At 47.4% G+C, this 20,999-nt stretch overlaps 1 protein-coding gene and 1 pseudogene across 1 annotated transcript in view; one reads left to right on the top strand and one right to left on the bottom strand.

Moving 5' to 3' along the window:
• LOC126956755 (ubiquitin-conjugating enzyme E2 L3-like) overlaps nucleotides 1–20,999 on the top strand; it is a 1,010,865-nt gene that overhangs the window by 891,472 nt on the left and 98,394 nt on the right. The window lies entirely within an intron of this gene.
• Nucleotides 9,023–20,999, bottom strand: part of LOC126956090 (corepressor interacting with RBPJ 1-like) — a 39,079-nt pseudogene continuing 27,102 nt past the window's right edge.

The following is a 20,999-nucleotide window of genomic DNA, read 5'->3' as shown; positions in this document are numbered from 1 at the left end:
TAAATCTTTCTAGAGATATTGTAAGCCTAATGAAGCATAAATATAAGATATGCATTTTAAATGCAAAAAAAGTTCATTTTTGTTTTCATTTTAGTGTGTAATGCTTTTGTTTTACAGTATATAATAATAACAGCTAACACTGATATAGCATTTACCATGTGCTGGGAGAGCTGACATCCTGATGGAAATCTGCCCCAAACCAAGGGCCAGGTATTAGCCACACCTTTACTGCCTTCTTTAGGACATCAAACCTACCCCGCATTTAACGAGGTCAGCATTTCCCAAAGTATGGTAGGTGCAATGATTTTACATGGTACAGAGTGAGCATTTGTTATGTCAGTAGTTAAAACCATATTTTAATATATAAGAAAAATAAAACAAGGATAACATGAAATCCTGTGGTGTCCCATGATTTCCAAGTTGCTTCCATTATTGAAGCTGAGTTTGTTGGGGGTCCGCTCATGGCTGTCTCTGAACAGAAGGTAACCAGGAACTCTCACTTCTGATCCATCTCTATTGTTGTCTTTCCTCCAGGTAGCTATGGGCACATTCTTCCATAGACCCTCCAGGAGCATCCGCTTCCAGTCCTGCCTGGGCGCTGAAGGTGCTCCTTCCTCAGATGGGCTGGGTTCGTCTTCTCCTCCAAGTCCCTTCTGAATTGCCATTTTCCCAGTTGCGAAGGGTGTGATTCCTAGAGCAAAGCCCTTACTTGAGAAATCATAGTGGTTTTGTTTCCCTGAGGGAACCCTGACTGTTTCACCCCATGTTCTGCCTCTTCCTTTTTTACAAATAACTGTGGTTAAATACAAATAACATAAAATGTAGTGTGTTACCCACTTTGAAGTGCATAATTTAGGGGAATTAAGTACAACTCATCTTGTGCAACCAATCTGCAGAACTCTTTTCATCCTGCAAAACTGAAACTCTGTACCCATTTAACAAGAAATCCCCACTCCTCCCAGCCCCCCATTCTTCTACTTTCTTTCTCTGTGAGTTTGACTACTCCACGTGCCTCGCATACCTGGAGTCACGCAGTATTTGTCTTTTTGTGACTGGCTTGTTTCACTTAGTTTAACGTCCTCAAGGCTCATCCATGGTAACATGTGTCAGAATTCTCTTTCTTTTTAGGGTTCAATAATATTCCATTGTGTGTATTTGCCACGTTTTGTTTATCCATTCATCCACTGATGGACACAGTTGTGTTCGCCTCTTGGCAACTGTGAGTAGTGCTGCTCCTCCATCCTTTTTAAAGGCTGCACGGTGTTCCGTGGATAGAGTAGTGTGGTTAGGAGCACAGGCTCTGTGGCCAGAGGGACGCAGATTTGAATACTGCCTCCACCCTGAGGACACATTGTGGGATCTTGGGCACACAGTAAGTGTTTCAACGGAGAACTGTCAATGGAGAATGTTCACCCTCACCATGTGTTCAATCTCACAATGGAGAACTGTCACCCTCACCACAGTCATCTCTAGAAGAGTCCCTCCTCTCACAACCATGGCCACGGCTCTCCCTTTGAGCCATCCCACTCCCAACAACCTTAGGTCTCCTCTATCTCCTCCCCCTGGCGCTCCAGGGCTATCCCAATCTGTGTTAGTCTCTGTCAGCCTTCCCAGCCTGCAACATCATGCTACCACCACACTGAGTCATAAAAGACCCTTCCGCGTTGCTTGTCCCTCAGCACAAACGGCCATGTATATGCACATCTCTCTCTACACCGACAGCTCCATGGAGCCAAGTCACCAGTGAAGTCTTTTGCCTCCTGAACATTCCAGGCATCATCTAAAGGCAACACGCTGCGTGGCAGCTCTGCCAAGTCCCAGGAGCCTCCAACTGCAAAAGCAAGAGTTTTGTCAGCAAAGCTGTTCTCTCATTTGCCTTTTCACCTTCCTGGGTTCAGAGCACTGGTCTGGAGTCAATGTGTCCAGACCTCCATCTCACTCTGCACCAGTTGGTTCTGGGAGTGTAGGTAAGCCCCTCCCTCTGTGAGCCCCCCTTTCCTCTTCTGTAAAATGCAGAAATTGGCTGACAGTCTCGAAATGCTCCCCCAGAATGCCCTGGCTCTGATTTCCATCTGGCTCCTTCAACTGATACTCATTCATTTATCCAGTCACCCATCCTTCCATCATCCAATAATTTTTCTTTCTTTTTTTTTTGTATGTATTCTTTTATTTTATTTCAATATAACGTGCTTGCATGTGGCAAAATTTTCAGTGTAGGGGTTAAAAAGTGAACACCCCTCAGCCAGGCGCGGTAGCTCACGCCTATAATCCCAGCACTTTGGGAGGCCGAGGTGGGTGGATCACAAGGTTGGCAGTTCAAGACCAGCCTGGCCAAGATGGTGAAACCCTGTCTCTACTAAAAGTACAATAATTAGCCGGGCGTGGTGGTGGGCGCTTGTAATCCCAGCTACTCGGGAGGCTGAGGCAGAGTATTGCTTGAACCTGGGAGGCGGAGGTTTGCAGTGAGCCAAGATTATGCCACTGCACTCCAGCCTGGGTGACAGAGCAAGACTCTGCCTCAAAAGAAAAAAAAAAAAAAAAAAAGTGAATACCCCTCTTAGTCACAGCCTCTAGATTAGCTGTTTCCAAACAGGGTTTCGGGGAGGGCAGGGGTTCCCCTCAGGGAACGTTTGGCAATGTCTGGAGACATTTCTGGTTTTGTCACAGCTGGGGTTGGGGAGTGGTGCTACTACTCTCATCTAACGGATACCTGCCAGGGGTTTCACCATGTTGGCCAGGCTGGTCTCGAACTCCTGACCTCAGGTGATCTGCCTGTCTTGGCCTCCCAAAGTGCTGGGATTACAGGCGTGAGCCACCATGCCCAGCCATAAGTGTGTATATTTTAAAAATCCAAATAGGCTCCAACTGCAGTTTTATTTATTCCTTTTAAATTTTTATTTTATTTTATTTTTGAGACAGAGTCTCATTCTCTCACCCAGGCTAGAGTGCAATGGCATAATCTCGGCTCACTGAAACCTCTGCATCCCAGGTTCAAGTGATGCCCCTACCTCAGCCTCCAGAGTAGCTGGGACTATAGGCACCCGCCACCACACCTGGCCCTCTTTATTCCTTTAATAACACTGGCAGTGACATTTCAAACAGTTAGGAGCTCGCCGCTAGAATCAGATTGCCTAAATTAATTAATTAATCTATTTATTTATTTATTGAGGTGATGTTTTTCGCTCTTCTCGTCCAGGCTGGAGTGCAGTGGCGAGATCTCAGTTCACTGCAACCTCAGCCCCCTGGGTTCAAGCGATTCTCCTGCCTCAGCCCCCCAAGTAGCTGGGATTACAGGTGCCCACCATCATGTCCGGCTAATTTTTGTATTTTTAGTAGAGATGGGGTTTCGCCATGTTGGCCAGGCTGGTCTCAAACTCCTGACTTCAGGTGATCCACCTGCCTCAGTCTCCCAAAGTGCAGGGATTACGAGTGTGAGCCACCGCACCTGACCAGATTGCCTAAATTTAAATGCTGGTCTCACCACTTACTAGCTGTATGACCTAATCCCTCCATACCTCAGTGTCTTCATGTGTACAGTGGGGATGATTACGTTACTCACCACATGGCATCACATGGGATCAGTTATTTATTATGTGCATTCCTTTGTATCTGGCTGGGGGTGGCAGCAGATCACTGTGCTCACTGCAGAGATGAGGACTCTGAGACTCAGAGTCAGGCAGTGACTCGACACAGCCTGTCCAGTAAGTCAGTGGCACCTGGTGCTAGCTCAGGGTTCTCTCCAGTGTAAGCAGAACTTCAGATAAAAGTATGTTTTTTTGGCCAGGTGTGGTGGCTCATGCCTGTAATCCCTGCACTTTGGTAGGCTGAGGAAGGAGGATCGCTTGAGCCCAGGAGTTTCACACCAGCCTGGGTAACATGGCAAAATCCTGCCTCTACAAAAAATTTAAAAATTAGCCAGGCATAGTAACCCATGCCTGTAGTCCCAGCTGCTCAGGAAGTTGAGGCAGGAGGGTCGCTTGAGCCAGGAAGGTTGAGACTGTAGTGAGCCGTGATGGTGCCACTGCACTCCAGCCCGGTTGACAGAGTGAGAGCCTGCCTCGGAAAAAAAAGTATATTTTTTGCTTATTTGTTTGCTTTATTCCGTTTTGTTTTGGGGGAAGGTCCAGAAGAGAGCAGGCCACCAGCGCAGTGCTACAGGGTAGCAGAGAGTTCTGCGTCAGGCTTTGGGGCATCTTGGCAGACACCTCCCTGTCCCCAGTTCCCAGTCTCCCTCCCAACTGTGGCTCAGCCTGGCTCTCCACTAGGCTGGGAGCAGGCCCTGCCTTATCTCCAGACGCCTGTTATCTGCACACCCATCTGTGGACAAATGGCCAGCCGGCTGGCTCCTGGTCACCCCTGCCTAGAGGGAGGTCCTCCTCTCAGGCCTGTGTCTGGCAATTTGGGCTGGAGCCCAAGGTGGGGGGTCTCCCAATGGAGGAGGCCCTGCTCAGCCCTACCCCTGGGGCTTTAAGCCCCAAAATGATGCTGCTTAGACATTCCATTCATGGGACAGGAATCCAGGCCAGGAAAACCATCCCATCCCACCATCCTTCCCTGACTTGTTTCACATCAGGCCTTGTAAAGTGAGTAAGGGCTGCAATTGTCATTCCCATTGAGCAAATGGAAAAACTGAAGCTAAGTGAGGTGCTGTGTTGTGCTGCAGGTCACACAGCAAAATAGCAGCATTTCAGGGACTAGAACCCAGGCCCCTTAGCTCCCATCCTAGCCTCCAAGAAGGAGAACTCATGGACCTCATGCACCAGGCCCTAACCTGCCATAGATGCCAGGGGCTGGGGCACAGTCATGTCCGTTCTTTGGGCCTTGGTTTCTTCACCTCTCAAGCAGAGATAAAAGTGGGTGAGAGGGAGGAGCCTGCCCTTAGCTCCAGAAGGCCAGGGAAGCAGCAGGCAGAGTTGGGCAGAGCGTGAAGCACGTGGGGCTCCGGGCTCACCCTGCTGGGGCTCAAGTCCCACTTTCCCCACTTATCTCAGTGTGACTTTGGGCAATCATTTGACCTCCCTCTCTGTGCCTTGGTTTCCCCATATGAAAAAAAAAGTGGAGAACAACAGGAGTCAGTCTCCATGAAGTACTTAGCAGGTAATGAGTGCTCACAAGTGTGAGTTAGGTTGTTTTTGTTCGCAGGAGAATATGGTGTAGTAATTGCAGTATCTGGGTTGACGACCTGGCTGCGCTGTGTGACCTTGGGCAACTGACTTAACATCTCTGAGCCTCTGTTTTCTCATCTGTAAAACAGGAGCAGTGTGTCTTTGAGGCTCTAGTGAGGGTCTTGGCACAGACCGTGGCCCCATTGGCTGGGGTGAAGCTGGGAGCTGCCAGTGACCTGCAGGGAGGGGTGCCTGCCTGAAAGACTGAAAGATGGAGACAGCCTGCGGGCCTTTGTTTACAGAGCCCATCTCTTCTGTGATGGATGCGCCGGCAAAAGTCTGTTTGCAAGTTTCTCCTGGAAACATGAATCAAGGTCTGTTTGGAGAACACGTGCGCTCCTCTGTCAAACATTCCACCCGTGCTGGGGCCACAGAGCCTTGAGAGCAGAGTGGGTCCCAGATTGTCCCCAGAGATAGGGGATAGGCCAGGAGACCCAGCCCCTCCTGCCAGGCTTCAGAGAGGAAGGCCTGGGCTCTGAGACAGACGCCCTCCCTGGCCTCAAGGAGCTCTCTAGAAAGCAAGATAAGACCTGGACTCGACCAGAAAACAGGGAGAGAGAGATAAGGACCCATCTGCTTCCACTCTTGTCCCCTCTGATCCTCCACAGCAGCCCAGAGTGATCTTTTTAAAATGTAAATCTCATGGCTTACTCCTGCTCACAACCCTCTGTGACTTCTTTAGTAGTTGAATCAGAATCTGATTCCAGGCTGGGTGTGGTGGCTCACGCCTGTAATCCCAGCACTTTGGGAGGCTGAGGTGAGCCGATCACTTGAGGTCAGGAGTTCGGGACCAGCCTGGTGGTTTCGCCAACATGGCGAAACCCTGTCTCCACTAAAAATACAAAAATTAGCCAAGCATGGTGACAAATGCCCGTAGTCCCAGCTACATGGGAGACTGAGGCAGGAGAATCGCTTGAACCATGAGGCAGAAGTTGCAGTGAGCCAAAATCATGCCACTGCACTCTAGCCTGGGTGACAGAGCGAAACTCCATCTTAAAAAGAAAAGAAAAGAAAAGAAAAATCAGATTCCTTAAATGTGGTCTTGGAGGTCAAGTGGGACCTCGTCCCTACCTGCCACTGGGACCCCAGCTCCCAGCCTCTGTCCCCTTGCCACACTAGTTTTCTTCCAGCTCCTCAAGAAAGCCCAACTCGTGCCCTTCCCAGCCCTTCCCGCAGGTGCTCCCTTCTCCCTACCGCATCCGGGTGGCCGCTGTCACACTCAGGCTGAGTTTGGCCTCCCTGACCACCCCTTGTCATGGCACCTTACTTTTGCCTGGGTGGCCGACATCAAATTTGTAATGATGCATGTATCTGTGTGTGTACACGCTCAGTCTCTGGGTGGGGCCATGCACCATGTTTCACACATCAGTGCATGCTCAGCCCCTGGCACGATGCCTGCCACATAGAAGGCTCTGCACAAATATTTATTTAATGAATGAGTAACTGACGAGGAGGAGGACTGATCTTATTCTTGAGGTCAGAAAATGGATAGTCATATCCAGTAGAGAGGAAATCAGAGAAGATGTTTTGGGGAAATTGGCACTAAAGCTGCGTTGTGATACTCAGGAAGACTTTGAATGGTAGAGAGGAGAAAAGGAGAGTGTAGTGTTTAGGCTATGGGTGGGCACTGGGTTGAGGGAAGGCAGCAATGTGAGGTGCTGAGACCCTAGGCTGCAAATGCAGCCACCTGGGGCAAGTCTCTTCAATCCTTTGAACCTCAGTTTCTCTATCTGAAATATGGGGATGATGATATCATCATCCTAGACAGAGCATATGAGGAGGAAATAAAGCTCTTCATCAGGGTTCAAATTGCAAGTATGATGATTATAGATTTTTATTTCACCACCATGCCAACCTGAAGATGGGGGTATTATTGTCTGCATTTTGCCCTGATAATAAATTTATTTTATTTATTTGTCGGAGATGGTGTCTCACTATGTCACTCAGGCTGGAGTGCAGTCACTCTTCTCTGGTACAATCACAATGGACTGCAGCCTGGAACTGCTGGGCTCAAACTATCTTCTTGCCTCAGCCTCCCAAGTAGCTTGGACCACTTGGGTATGTAGTGGTGCACATTGCTGGGGTCCCAGAGGCAGGCAAGGGAGAGTTCCCTCTTGACCTCCATATGTACACCACTGAGCTCGGCTATATTTATTTTTAATGCTACATATTTTTTAAACATTGAAAATATCTCAAATTTATAGATAAGCTGCAAGCATGGTGCATAGAAGTGCTTTTCCCCAAATGCTTTGAGAATACATTGCAGATATGATGCCCCAACTCACCTGAACATCTTTGCGTTTATTTCCAGCAAACAAGGACGATCTCTTACAAACCATAACACAGCCATCACCATCAGGAAATTAATATCGACACATTCCTACCATCGAATCCTCAGATCCCCTACAAGATTCTCACCGGGTTAGAACAAGTGCTGTGTTTAGTTGCCACATTCTTTGGTTTCCTTAAAAAAATTCCTCAAACTTTCTCTGAATTTTATGATCTTGACATTATGGAGCTCACTGGCCAACTAGCTTGAAGAATGGGGCCTTAACTGGGTTTTGTTTGATGATTCGGGCCAGTCATTTCTTCTGTCTGCGTTGTTTCAAGGTAAGGAAACCAAGAAAGGTGGGGAAGGAAATGTGAAATGGCCTCCGAGTAGAAAATCCTGAGGTGGGAAATTATGTGGCATATCCTACTTTAAGTCCTTTCTGCTGCAAGGATGTCCTCATTTGCTAGATTTTTACTGCAGCTGATCCTGGCCAGAACCCTCCCGACATCAGGGAAGAGGCTAGAAGGGGTTAGGGGTTTTTTAGAAGTTGTGGGGTCTGCACTTTCCTCAAGGGACGAGGGCGCTGAGCTCCCGGTGTCCTCTAGGTGGCGCACAATTCTCTGGGGAAAAGGAGAATTCTAGGTGAACTAACTCCATGGGAAGAAGGGTTGGTTTGAGAGGGTCTAATTGAGAGAGTCTAAGTCCCGTCTACCGGCTGCCGTAGGGGAATCAGCACCCCATCCACCTAATCCCTCCAGAGCAGCTCCCAGCATTCAATCATTCGCTCGCATTTATTTGCCTCCTGCCCGCCTATGGCCAAGACTTGCCATTTGTAGGTCACAGCACAAAGCGGAGGAGGGCAGGGTTGTGGGATTCGGAACTCAGGAAACAGCTTGGGGCTGGTCTTGCCCCTGAGTTACTGTAAGACTTAGCACCTTTCTGGGTCACAGTTTAAAAAAGTGAGGATGGCCGGGCGCGGTGGCTCACGCCTATAATCCCAGCACTTTTAGGAGGCCGAGGCGGGCGGATCTCGAGGTCAGGAGTTCAAGACCAGCCTGGCAAAGATGGTGAAACCCCACCTCTACTAAAAATACAAAAAATTAGCTGGGCGTGGTGGCAGGCGCTGAGACAGGGAATTGCTTGAACCCGGAAGGTGGAGGTTGCAGTGAGCCGAGATCGCTCCACTGCACTCCAGTCTGGGCGACAGAGCAAGACTCCATCTTAAAAAAAAAAAAAAAAGTGAGGATCTCAGGTTGGCTAGATTATAGTCCTGCTTCATCCATCACCCAACCCCCCACCCCATCTGTCTCCATCTTGAGCCCATCCAGGCCCCAGACTCCTCCGCTGTCCCATAAGAAAGGATTAAAATCTCACAAGCAGATGAGAATGAAGTGTGAAAGGGCCTAGGGGTTTGCATGATGGGGGAGGGGCTGACGCCTCAGAGCTAGCTCTACCCCTACAAAGGGGATGTGGAAGGAGGGAGCTGGAAGGCTTGGAGCGACCTATCTTCCTCCACCCAACTCCCAGAGCTAAGCAGTACTGTGGCCCCCCACTCTTCCGGTGCTGCTGGCCCAGGGCTTGCTTATCAGGGGTGGTGCCCCCAGTAATGCAGCACGGGGCGTCCGAGACTGAGATCGGCTCTTGAGTTCCCCTGTGGCCACAAACTGTCCTCTGATGATGTCTCATTTTCTTCATCTGTAAAATGGGCCAAAACCACTTTTTTCACAGAGAGGTGGTAGCCATACTGCTGTTTAAAATCTTCCATCTGCTTCTCCTTCCTGCAGGGCAGGTGTAAGGGAGGTCTAGGGTGGCCCAGCATCCTGACTTGGAGAAGATCCTATGGGGGAAGAGGGCCGTGGAGTGGTCATCGCAGATAAGGGGCCCTTTGGTGCTTTCTTCCCCATGCGTGCTAATAATTTTCAGCATCTCGTGACATCCAAAATACTCTTATATCCATGACTTTGTGACCCTCACATTCTACCCTGACTGGTGGGAAACTGAGGCTGGCAAAAGGAGTTGTGACTTGCCCAAGATCACACATCCAGCCAGCAGCCAAGTCAAACTGTAGTGTGCAGTGGATAAGAGGAAGTTATCAGGCCATCCTGGCTCTGCTGTGCTTAAGCCATGTGGCCTTACGCATGTGATTTCACCTCCCTGAGCCTCGGTTTCTTCATTTATCAGTAGCAATAGTGCAGAATTGTTCTGAGGGTTAAATAAAACAAATAGAGTGACATACTGGGTGCCATCCTGGTTTTGGTAACATTCAGAGCCAAAACACACCTTTCTTGGTTCTAAGTGACTATATCTGGGGAGTGGGGACATGTCTTTTTTCATCCTACATCTTGCATCTCACTGGTATGATTTCCCTCTCCCATCACATCAGTCTCCTCCCCAGGTCCTCCAGGCTCCACTGCCAGCACTGAGAAGTCAGGAATTGGGTGTGGCTTGCTCCCCGCTGTAAGCCCAGCACATAGCATAGCACCTTACACTGAGAGAGAATAATGGCTCATATTTTAAGTGCTCACTGTGTGCCAGTCCTGTGCTAAGCACTTTCTCTGCCTCTTTTCATGTAACCCTCACAATTCTTCAAGGTAGGAGCTATGATTCTATTCCCCATCACAGCAGTGATGGAACTGGTATCAGAAAGGGAAAGTAACCAGCTCAGCAGGGCCAGGCAAGTCTGTGCGACTGCAACACTCAGCCGCACAGCGGGCTCAGCAGCTGTTCTCTGCTTATAAAGCACATGGCGCCTGGCACATTGGCCACCCTCAATCCATGGCATTCGATCTTTGTCACCTGACTGTCATCATCCCTTCTGACTCTCAGTCGCTCCTCTGAACAACAGCTGTGTGTTGGCCCCATTAAAGTCCCACCAATGCCCAGTCCTTTAGGGGGTCCCCCAGCTAGCCAAGGTGACTCCACGCTAACATTTCCCAAGCTCTGTTCCTCAAATTTTATCTCCATCATCAATGACCAACTCCTCTGTGTCAGAGGAAAACAGCTCCCACCTGCATTTATTTCACCCCGGCTTTGTCTATTTATAGGAAGCTGTCTTGTCCTGACGCTGTTTCTGTTAACAAGGCAGGCATCTCAGCCAACTGGGCAGAAAAGCAGCAGAAACCTTCAGTTCTGCCCATAAAGGCCCCAGAAACGCCTCTGTCCCCGGAGGTTTTTGAGAAAGCGAACTGCTGCAAGGGGAATTACGAGTGTAAACTTGGCCCCTCCCTCTGCCGGCCCCCCAGCCCTCTCATCTGGACAATAACAGCTCCCATCTCATCTCTGAGAAACCATTCCCGAAGGTTCCAGCTGAGTGCAGGATTAGGCCTCAGGGTGGCAATTAGCTGATAAGGCGATGACCTCACCCAGAGGAGAGAGAGCCTGGCTAGCTGGAGCCTGTCCCCGCAGGACACCCTGCCCTGGGCCTCTCTCCCTGGACTTAGAGACAGGAACGCTGGCCCAAGGCTTGGGGAAGTCTCTTCCCGTCTCTGGACCTCTGATTGCTCCTCTGTGAAATGGAGCACGTTCTGACCTTCATAGGCTTGTGGGAAGCTCCAGTAAAATAAGAAATAAGACCTTGCTCGGAAAGAAGCCGTGGCAGCAGTGCCTTGCTGACCATAGGAAACCATAGAACTGGAGCCTTTTCTGGAATATTCCTGAAGGAACAAAGAAAAGAGGCACTGGCCAGGGAATCAGGGGGACCTGAGTTTCTGAGCACAGGCTCTGTGTTCACCAGCCATGTGCTCTCAGGCAGGCTGCCTCCCTTTCGTCTCTGTAAAATGGGACAGTGTTTGTGCGGTGTCTTCCTCACACATGGCTGTGAGATGCAGAGATAACTGAGGAAGGAGAGCTGAGCGGATAAGACCACAGGTTTCAGAGCATGTAGGCCTGGCTTCGAGTGCTGGTTTGACCCCTTACTAACTGTGTGCCCTTATGTTGATGGCTTGTATAAGACCTCGGTTCTTGTCTTCTTGGTTTAGAAAAATTTAAACAAGTGACACCCAGTAAAGTAGGTGAATCATAGAGTAATTTATCGAAAAATAAAAAGATATTTTGCAGGTGGATCACTTGAGATCAGGACGTCGAGACCAGCCTGGCCAACATAGTGAAACCCCATCTCTACTAAAAATACAAAAATTAGCCAGGTGTGATGGCACGTGCCTGTAATCCCAGCTATTCAGAAGGCTGAGGCAGGAGAATCACTTAAATCCAGGAAGTGGAGGTTGCAGTGAGCCATGATCATGCCACTGCACTGCAGCCTGGACGACAGAGCAAGACTCCGTCTAAACAAAAAAAAAAAAAAAGCAGATTCCTTAAAAATGGCCTTGGAGATAAAGTGGGACCTTGCCCCTGCCTGTCGCTGGGACCCCGCCCCTGCCTGTCGCTGGGACCCCACTTCCCAACCCCTCTCCCCTTGCCGCACTGGCTTTCTTCTCTGTCTCAGAAAAGAGAAAAGAAAAAAAGAACATGAATATTTTGAAAGGTCAGGGTGGGCTGCTCATGAGGATGAGACAGCTAAGACTGGCACTAGGGAAGCTCCCTTTATGGGAATCTTCCATGATTATTCATAAGGAGGTAGGAGGAGGTGTTACTATTGTAGTAAGCATGTTCTGGGTGGTCCTCTGCGTGCACATGCACGGCGACCGTACATACTTTTTCATACGTAGCATGTACAGCTTGTTAGCATCTTAAATCTCCGCCCGGGGTATGTTTTTTACTATTATAATGAGCAAAGGGTCAGTCTGAGGACAGATAAACTCAAAATGTGCATGCTCTCTGGAGGAGAAAGTCCCTACTGAAGAGAGCTTCAGTAGCCCAGCTAATTTTTGTATTTGTAGTAGAGACGGGGTTTCACCATGTTGTTCAGGATGGTCTTGATCTCTTGACCTAGTGATCTGCCTGCCTCAGCCTCCCAAAGTGCTGGGATTACAGGCATGAGCCACTGCTCCCTGCTGAAGAAAGGTGTCTTTCTATCCACAGGCCTCTGCCGCTTCTTTGCCTAATGTTGAGGCAGAATGTTGATCATGATGGCAGCTTACCAGCTGTGTGATCCTGGTCAAGTTAGTTAACCTCTCTGTGCTGCGCTTTTTCTTTATCTGGAAAATGAGATGATAATATGCACATCCGCCTCATACTTATCTGAGGACTGAATGTGTTAATATATTTAAAGTGCTTAAAACAGTGCCTAACATCAGAGTGCTCTGTGTACATTAGCTTTTTTTTTTTTTTGAGATGGAAACTCACTCTGTCACTCAGGCTGGAGTGCAGTGGCGCAATCTCAGCTCACTGCAACCTCCGCTTCCCGGGTTCAAGCAATTCTCCTGCCTCGGCTTTCCAAGTAGCTGGGAATTACAGGTGCGCACCGCCATGACCGGCTCATTTTTGTATTTTTAGTAGAGACAAGGTTTCACCATGTTGGCCAAGCTGGTCTCAAACTCAGGTGATCCGCCTACCTTGGCCTCCCAAAGTGCCGGAGTACAGGCGTGAGCCATCGTGCCCGGCCCACATTAGCTTTTATTTGTATTATTTTAAAGCTCTTGTTTTCTCCTCATGTCAAATTGTCTTTGCAGCAGACAGTGCATGTCTGCTTGCTGGAAACCTGTGGAGAAGCTGCAGAGGAGTCGATGACAATCCTGAGCCTGTCCCTGCCACTTGCACATTCAGTGTCTCTGGCAAGTCCTCCCCCTTCAAAGTCCATTTCCCCATTGGTAGACTGAGAAAGATCAGGAACATTCCAGAACTCTAGGTCCCAGGGTGGCTTAGTCCCACTGAGGACTCCTGAGGGCCCCCTTTGCTCGATGACCTCGAGGAGATCTGATGGGGCTGAGGTGCCCACCTTGGTGGCCCGCCTGGTCTCTCTCACTCAACAGCTCTGGCCCTGAGAGAAAGCAGGCCCCAGCCTGGGGCTGTCACATGGACTGACCCCGCACTGGGCCGGGAAGGAAGAACTGTGGTGGGAGCCCAGGGGAAAGGGCCTGTATGCCAGTGTGTTCACACAATCACATAAACTCTCACACAGACAGACACACAGACATCAACCTTGACACGCTCAACAGACAGGCATGCTCTGACATAGACACATAGTCAGACATTTAGCCCCCAACACCTTCTTGAGACGATCACAGGCCTGGCCCCCTCCTGCCCCACCGTGATGTAGAAGGGTGTGGCCTGGTACTTTGCACATCATGGTTTTAAACAGATATTTGTTGACTGAACCAATGACAGCTTCATGGAGGGGTGCCCGACCTCAACCAGCCCCAGATCAGGGTTTCCAAACACAGAAACTTGAGAGAATCTGAAATAGCTCCCAGGTGAGCCATTCTAACTCTAGGAGGTACAAATGTACTCAAATGTTGATATGGTTTGGTTCTGTGTCCCCCCCCAAATCTCATCTTGAATTGTAATCCCCAGGTGTTTAGGGAGAGACCTAGTAGGAAGTGATTGGATTAAGGAGGCGGTTCCCCCGTGCTGCTCTGTTGATAGAGAGTGAATTCTCAAGAGATTCAATGGTTTCATAAGGCAGTTTTTCCTGATCTTGCTCACTTTTCTCTCTCCTGCCGCCTTGTGAAGAAGGTGTCTGCTTCCCCTTCCTCCATGATTGTAGATTTCCTGAGGCCTCCCCAGCCATGCAGAACTGTGACTCAACTAAACTTCTTTTTTAAAAAAATAAATTACCCAGTCTTGGGCAGTTCTTTATAGCAGTGTGAGAACAGACTAATACAAATATGTCTTAGATAAAACGCAACTGACCAGAGGTGGTTACAATAGAATGACAGAGGTAATACAAGTTTTCCTCACTTTCAGAAGTTTCTTTTCAAAAACATAAATTAAAAAATAAAGGTAATAAAGGTTTTTTTTTTCCCCCAGGAGGTCTTTAAATAAAAAATTTATGTAACTATAATACAGATGGAACTCAGATATGGCAAAGCCTAGGGTGCCTGGGGTTTGTGAAACACCATTGACACCATCCAGACCCCTCTTCACCATCTCATAAATGGGGAAACCCAACCAGGGAATGGGTTCTTTTGAAATGAGCACTGATGTAGGGACCTGGAGGGCAGGGCTCTGAGCTCTGACTCTGACTGACTGTGTGACCTCCAGCAAGTCACTTCATCCTTAGCCTCTTTCTGATTCCTCAACTGTGAAATCAGAGGGAAATGTATCCCTTCACCAACTGCCTCCCAGAGTGTTTGTGAGGTTCACTAGAGGCACTTCACGACTAGATTTAGGGACCTGCCTAAATTAGAGGCAGAGCTGAGCCTAGAACCCAGGTCTTCAAAGGTCCCATGCAGGTTTGCTCCAAAGCAGTGCACAGCACAATGAAGGGAAGAGAATGGATTTGGGAACAGACAGACAGGTGCCTGAATTCAGTCTCTACCTGCTTATTCACTCCTTCAAATTTCTTGGAGTACCTACCATGGGTGGGACACAGTGCTGATTACTGGGAGGGAAAAGGGGAGTTGAAGGAGGCAGGCATTAGTCAAAATATTATACACATAAATGTAATGTAAGTGCAGTAAGTGCAACACATTGGTTCCCAATGTAGGGACAGAGAATTGTTCTGGTCAGGGAGGTCAGCATAGCCATCATCCCCCAGGAATGATGATCAAGCTGATGTTGAAGAGAGAGGGGAGGTTAACTTGACAAAGGGAAAGTAAAAGCATCCCAGGCAGAGGAAGCAGACTATGCAAAGGTCCTGGGGCTGGAGGGAGCGGGAGCACTTGAGAAACATCAGTGTGGCTGCAGTACAGAGTGCCAGGTGAGGCGTGCTCAGCCAAGAGAAGCTGGAGAGCTGGGCGGGACCAAGTAGGCAGGGCTCACGGGCCCATTAGAATTTGGGCCATAATTGTTAGAGCAATGGGAATCCATTAAAGGCTTTTAAGCAGGGAGTGATATCCATTTTGATAAGCTCACTGGCTGCAAGTCAAGTGTGAAAGAAAGGAACATGAGGGGGGACTTCCTTTACAGAAACCAGAACATGCAATGAAGTCACTAAAATCAGATCATTGTGATATTAGAAAGGCATAGACAAATAGATCTGTGGAACAGGCTAAATAATCCAGAATTAGATCTCAGGATATAGATGTTAGCATTTGACAAAAGAAGTATCTCATCACGGTGGGAAAAGGATAGTTTATTTCACAAATGGTGCTGGCCTGATAATGCAGCCCTCTGGAATAAATAAAATGAACCCTCATCTTAAACCACAAAATCAGGTGGGGGGAGGGGGAAAGGATAGCATTAGGAGATATACATAATGTAAATGATGAATTAACGGGCACAGCACACCAACATGGTACATGTGTACATATGTAACAAACCTGCACGTTGTGTACATGTACCCTAGAACTTAAAGTATTAAAAAAAAATTGGAAAAAAAAATAAAGCTTGTCTACCATGAATCATTAAAATGTCAAAAAAAAAAACCACAAAATCCAAAATTTCAGCTAGATCAAAAATGTAAATGTAAGAATTAAAATAATACAAAATAATGTAAGATATTCTAAGATACTGCATGTTTAAAGTAGAGCAGTGGCCAGCAAATTACAGCACATGGGCCCCATCCAGCTGGCTGCCTTACTTAAAAAAAACAATAGTTTTATTAAATATAATGCACATACCATATAATTCATCACTTGAAGTATACAGTTCAATGATTTTTAGTATATTCTTAGATACATGCAACCATCACCAAAGTCAATTGTAGAACATTTTCATCACTTCAGAAAGAAACTCTATACCTCTTAGCTAACCCCAATTCCCTATCCTCCCCAGACCTAGGCAACCACTAATCTACTTTCTGTTTCTATAGATCTGCCAATCCTGGACATTTCATATGAACAGAGTCATATTATAAGTGATTGTCTGTACCTGTTTTTTTTTCTCTTAGCATGCTTTCAAGATTCATCCATGTTGTAGCAAGTATCAGCACTTCACTCCTTTTCATGGCTGAATAATATTCCATTTTATAGATATCCCACATTTTGTGTATCCATTCATCCATTGATTGACATTTAGTTTGTTTCCTCCTTTTGGCTATTATGGTTAGTGCTGCTGTGAACATTCAGGTACCAGTATTTGTGTGAACTATGCTGTCATTTTTCTCGGGCATTTTTACCTAGGAGTGGAATTGCTGCTGCCTTTTTTTTTTTTTTTTTTTTTTTTTTTTTTTTTTGAGACAGAATCTTGCACTGTCGCCTGAGCTGGAGTTTGGTGGCATGATCTCAGTTCACTGCAACCTCTGCCTCCCAGATTCAAGCGATTCTCCTACCTTAGCCTCCAAAGTAGCTGGGATTACAGGCACCCGCCACCACACCCAGCTAATTTTTTTGTTTGTATTTGTAGTAGAGATGGGGTTTCACCATTTTGGCCAGGCTGGTCTCGAACTCCTGACCTCATGATCTGCCCGCCTCAGCCTCCCAAAGTGCTGGGATTAAAGGCATGAGCCACTGCGCCTGGCCTGCTGCCTGCCTATTTTTATAAACAATGTTTTACTGAAGCACATTTGTTGGCATATTTATGGCTGCTTTTGTGCCATGATGCCAGAGTTGAGTAGTTATGACAGAGACCATACACCCCTCAAAGCCTGAAATAGATACTTTTTGGATTTTTATGCAAAAAGTTTCCCAATTTCTGATCTAGAGCCTGGGAAGACCTTATTTGTCAAAGAAAAGAGAGCTTGGCCTGGTGCAGTGACTTATGCCTATAATCCCAGTATTTTGGGAGGCCAAGGTGGGCGGATCACCTCAGGTCAGAAGTTCGAGACCAGCCTGGCCAACATGGTGAAACCCTGTCTCTGCTAAAAATACAAAATTAGCCGGTCGTGGTGGTGGATGCCTGTAAACCCATCTACTCAGGAGGCTGAGGCAGGAAAATCTCTTGAATTTGGAAGGTGGAGGTTGCAGTAAACTGAGATTATGCTGCTCTACTCCAGCCTGGGCGACAGAGCGAAACTCCATCTCAAAAAAAAAAAAAAAAAAAAAAAAAAAAAAATGGCTGTGGTTGGTAATCCCAGCACTTTTTTTTTTTTTTTTTTTTTTCTGGAGACGGAGTCTCGCTCTGTCGCCCAGGCTGGAGTGCAGTGGCCGGATCTCGGCTCACTGCAAGCTCCGTCTCCCGGGTTCACGCCATTCTCCTGCCTCAGCCTCCCGAGTAGCTGGGACTACAGGCGCCCGCCACCTCGCCCGGCTAGTTTTTTGTATTTTTTAGTAGAGACGGGGTTTCACTGTGTTAGCCAGGATGGTCTCGATCTCCTGACCTCGTGATCCGCCCGTCTCGGCCTCCCAAAGTGCTGGGATTACAGGCTTGAGCCACTGCGCCCGGCCAATCCCAGCACTTTGAAAGGCCAAGGTGGGTGGATCACCTGAGGTCAGGATGGCAAAACCATCCTGGCCAAAATGGCAAAACCCTGTCTCTACTAAAAATACAAAACTGAACTGGGCATGGTGGTGCATGCCTATAAACCTAGCTACTCAGGAGGCTGAGGCAGGAGAATCGCTTGAACCTGGGAGGCGGAGGTTGTAGCAAGATGAGATCGTGCCACTGCACTCCAGCCTGGGTGACAGAGTGAGACTCCGTCTCAAAAAAGAAAAAGAAAAGAGTGATTACTTAAAATTTAAATTTGACTATATATTTATAAATAAATCTCTAGTATGGCAAAAGATACTAAAAGCAAACTCAGTGGGCAAACACTAGAGTTTGAAAAATAGCACTGTCTACTAAAGTCAGAGAAAAGGTTCCTATTTTATGTCAGTGACAGTCCTGTCAGGAGGTAGGTGGCACACTCAACTTGGGTAGTTTAAGGTAATATAATGAAGGGACAACAAAGAGGGACTATTTTCAGAGGGGTGTGCAGGGCTTAGCAAATGCATCCAGGGACCTGCACAACCCCAGAGCTGGTATCAGAAGGGAATCATTTCCACCAAGGCCGGAAGGAGTTGGGATAGCAAGGAGTTTTTCAGAGCCTGGAAAAGGGTGGAGGGCCAGAGGACAGGAGCTGCAGAGGAATGAAGCCAACTCATGATGCCCAGCAAGGGCAGGAAAAGGACTTGGGAGTAAATACCCCAATCTCTCGTTGCTCTTGCCCAGTGATCTTCAGGTGTGCCTCACACTGGTCAAACCCAACCAGAAGCTGGCTATACAGTCCATATGGGATAAGAGGCACCGAGCAGATGAAGAAAGCAGAGCCTGATCTGGAAGGACAGATGAAAGATATCGAGCATGCAGCCTGAAAGGAGAAGCCATCACAACAGAAAAATGGGCAAAGGTGATAACTAGACAGTCAGCGGAATGACCAACAAACATGAAAAATATACTCAAATTTATATTAACAGTCACTTATATACTGTTATATTAACAGTCAGCAAAGTCACGTTTTGTTTTTGTTTTTGTTTGTGTGCGACAGAGTCTTGCTCTGTCAGCCAGGCTGGAGTGCAGTGGCACGATCTCAGCTCACTGCAACCTCCCTCTCCCGGGCTCAAGCAATTTTCCTGCCTCAGCCTCCCAAGTAGCTGGGTTTACAGGCATGTGCCACCATGCCCGGCTAATTTTTATATATATTTTTTTAGTAGAGACGGGGTTTCACCATATTGGCTAGGCTGGTCTTGAACTCCTGACCTCAGGTAATCCACCCACCTTGGCCTCCCAAAGTGCTGGGATTACAGGTGTGAGCCACCGCACCCGGCTGTGATCAAGTTTTATATCTAGCAGAGCTCTCACACCTATGGCTGGTGGAGAGATAAAGAAAGTGGTACTCCCACATATTGCTGGTGGAAACATGCAATGTTACAGACATTTTGGAAAGCAACCATTCAACTCCTGCAAACCTACACTATAAAAATAAAGGCCCTTTGGCCGAGCGTGGTGGCTCATGCCTGTAATCCCAGCACTTTGGGAAGCTGAGGCAGACAGATCACCTGAGGTCAGGAGTTCGAGACCAGCCAGACCAACATGGTGAAATCACATGTCTACTAAAAACACAAAAATTAGCCAGGTGTGGTGGTGCGGGCCTGTAATCCCAGCTACTCAGGAGGTTGAGGCAGGAGAATCACTTGAACACAGGAGGCAGAGGTTGCAGTGAGCCAAGATCATGCCACTGCATTCCAGCCTGGGTGACAGAGTGAGACTCCATCTCAAAAAATTAAAAATAAATAAATACATATAAAAAATGCCCCAATAAAGAAAGACTTACATACGGGAAAACTGCTGTAGATATTGCCATATTCATAGTTGTCCATCATCTTTTGAATAGCCTTGTTTTATATTTGGGGAAATCATCTCCTCAGTTCAAGAATTTCCATTGACCTTCCAGCCTCCTTTGCAGCTAGGATGTGACCATTCCAGCAGGTTCTGCCAATTAGATGCGTCCTGTGAGACTTCTCCCATTTTGTGTTAACATGTGACCAGACAAGAGTCCAGTTCTGGTGGCTGCAGCACCAGAGGCAGTTTCCCAGGGACTGCACAGTGGAATTCCAGGTGCAGAGGTGGCATGGGTGGAGCAGGAGAGAGCTTGGTGAGACCAAAGTCAGTGAGCTTATCAGGCTGTTCTGTGGCATGGTTTAGGGCTTTGGTCCTAGCAACTGAGCCTCCAGGCCAATTAAACAGCATCAGCTTCTGCTGCCTCTAAGAACTTTACCTAATAGTGCCACGTTGCTCCCAGTGGCAAAAAAAAAATGAAAGCAGACAATGACCATCAACAAAGTGATGACCAGGCTGGGCATGGTGGCTCATGTTTGTAATCCTAGCACTTTGGGAGGCTAGGATGGGGAGATTGCTTGAGTCCAGGAATTCAAGACCAGCCTGGGCAACATAGTGAAACCCCATCTCTTAAAAAAAAAATTAGCCGGATCTAATGGCACTCGGCTTATAGTCCCAGCTACTCAGGAGGTGGAGGTGGGAGGATCCCTTGAGCCCAGAAGTTCAAGGCTGCAATGAGGGGGTGATTGCACCACTGTACTCCAGCCTGAGTGATAGAGTGAGACCCTGTCTCAGAACAACAAAAATAAAAACAAGATGGTGACTGAATACACTGATACATCCACACAGTGAAATATTATGCAGCCATTAAAAAGAAAGAATTAGAGCTATACTCGACGACTCGGAAAGATGTCCACGAAGTGTTGTTGGGTGAAGAAGGTAAGATGCAGAAAACTATAATATTGTTTAAATGTTTTTATAGGATGGTCCCATTTAAAAAAAAAGAAGCAGTAACGAGTAAATTCTGTATTTGTAAACGTGCATACACATATGTGCTCAGGATTGAGCAAATACAGATAAAAACATGGAATGACACACAGCAGGTTGTTGGCATTAGTGTGGGGTGCTGTGTGAGGCAAGGGGGTGGAAAAGGAGGAGCCAAACCAAAAAGAAAAGAAAGAAAACTGTACTGACTAAATAAAGGGTATTTCTGATCATTTTAGGCATTTGTGTAAAATTGTATTTATGGATATGCATGCACGTATTGTAGGTACATGCATAAAGAAATTACACTGAAACTTTTTAAATTTTTTATTTTATTTTAATTAATTTATTTTAATTTAATTTAATTTTATTTTATTTTATTTTAT

The sequence above is a fragment of the Macaca thibetana genome, chromosome 6 (genome assembly GCF_024542745.1).
Source record: "Macaca thibetana thibetana isolate TM-01 chromosome 6, ASM2454274v1, whole genome shotgun sequence".
Taxonomy (NCBI): Eukaryota; Metazoa; Chordata; class Mammalia; order Primates; family Cercopithecidae; genus Macaca; species Macaca thibetana.
Note: the sequence above shows the minus strand (reverse complement) of the source record. Positions and strands in the feature narration are given on the sequence as shown.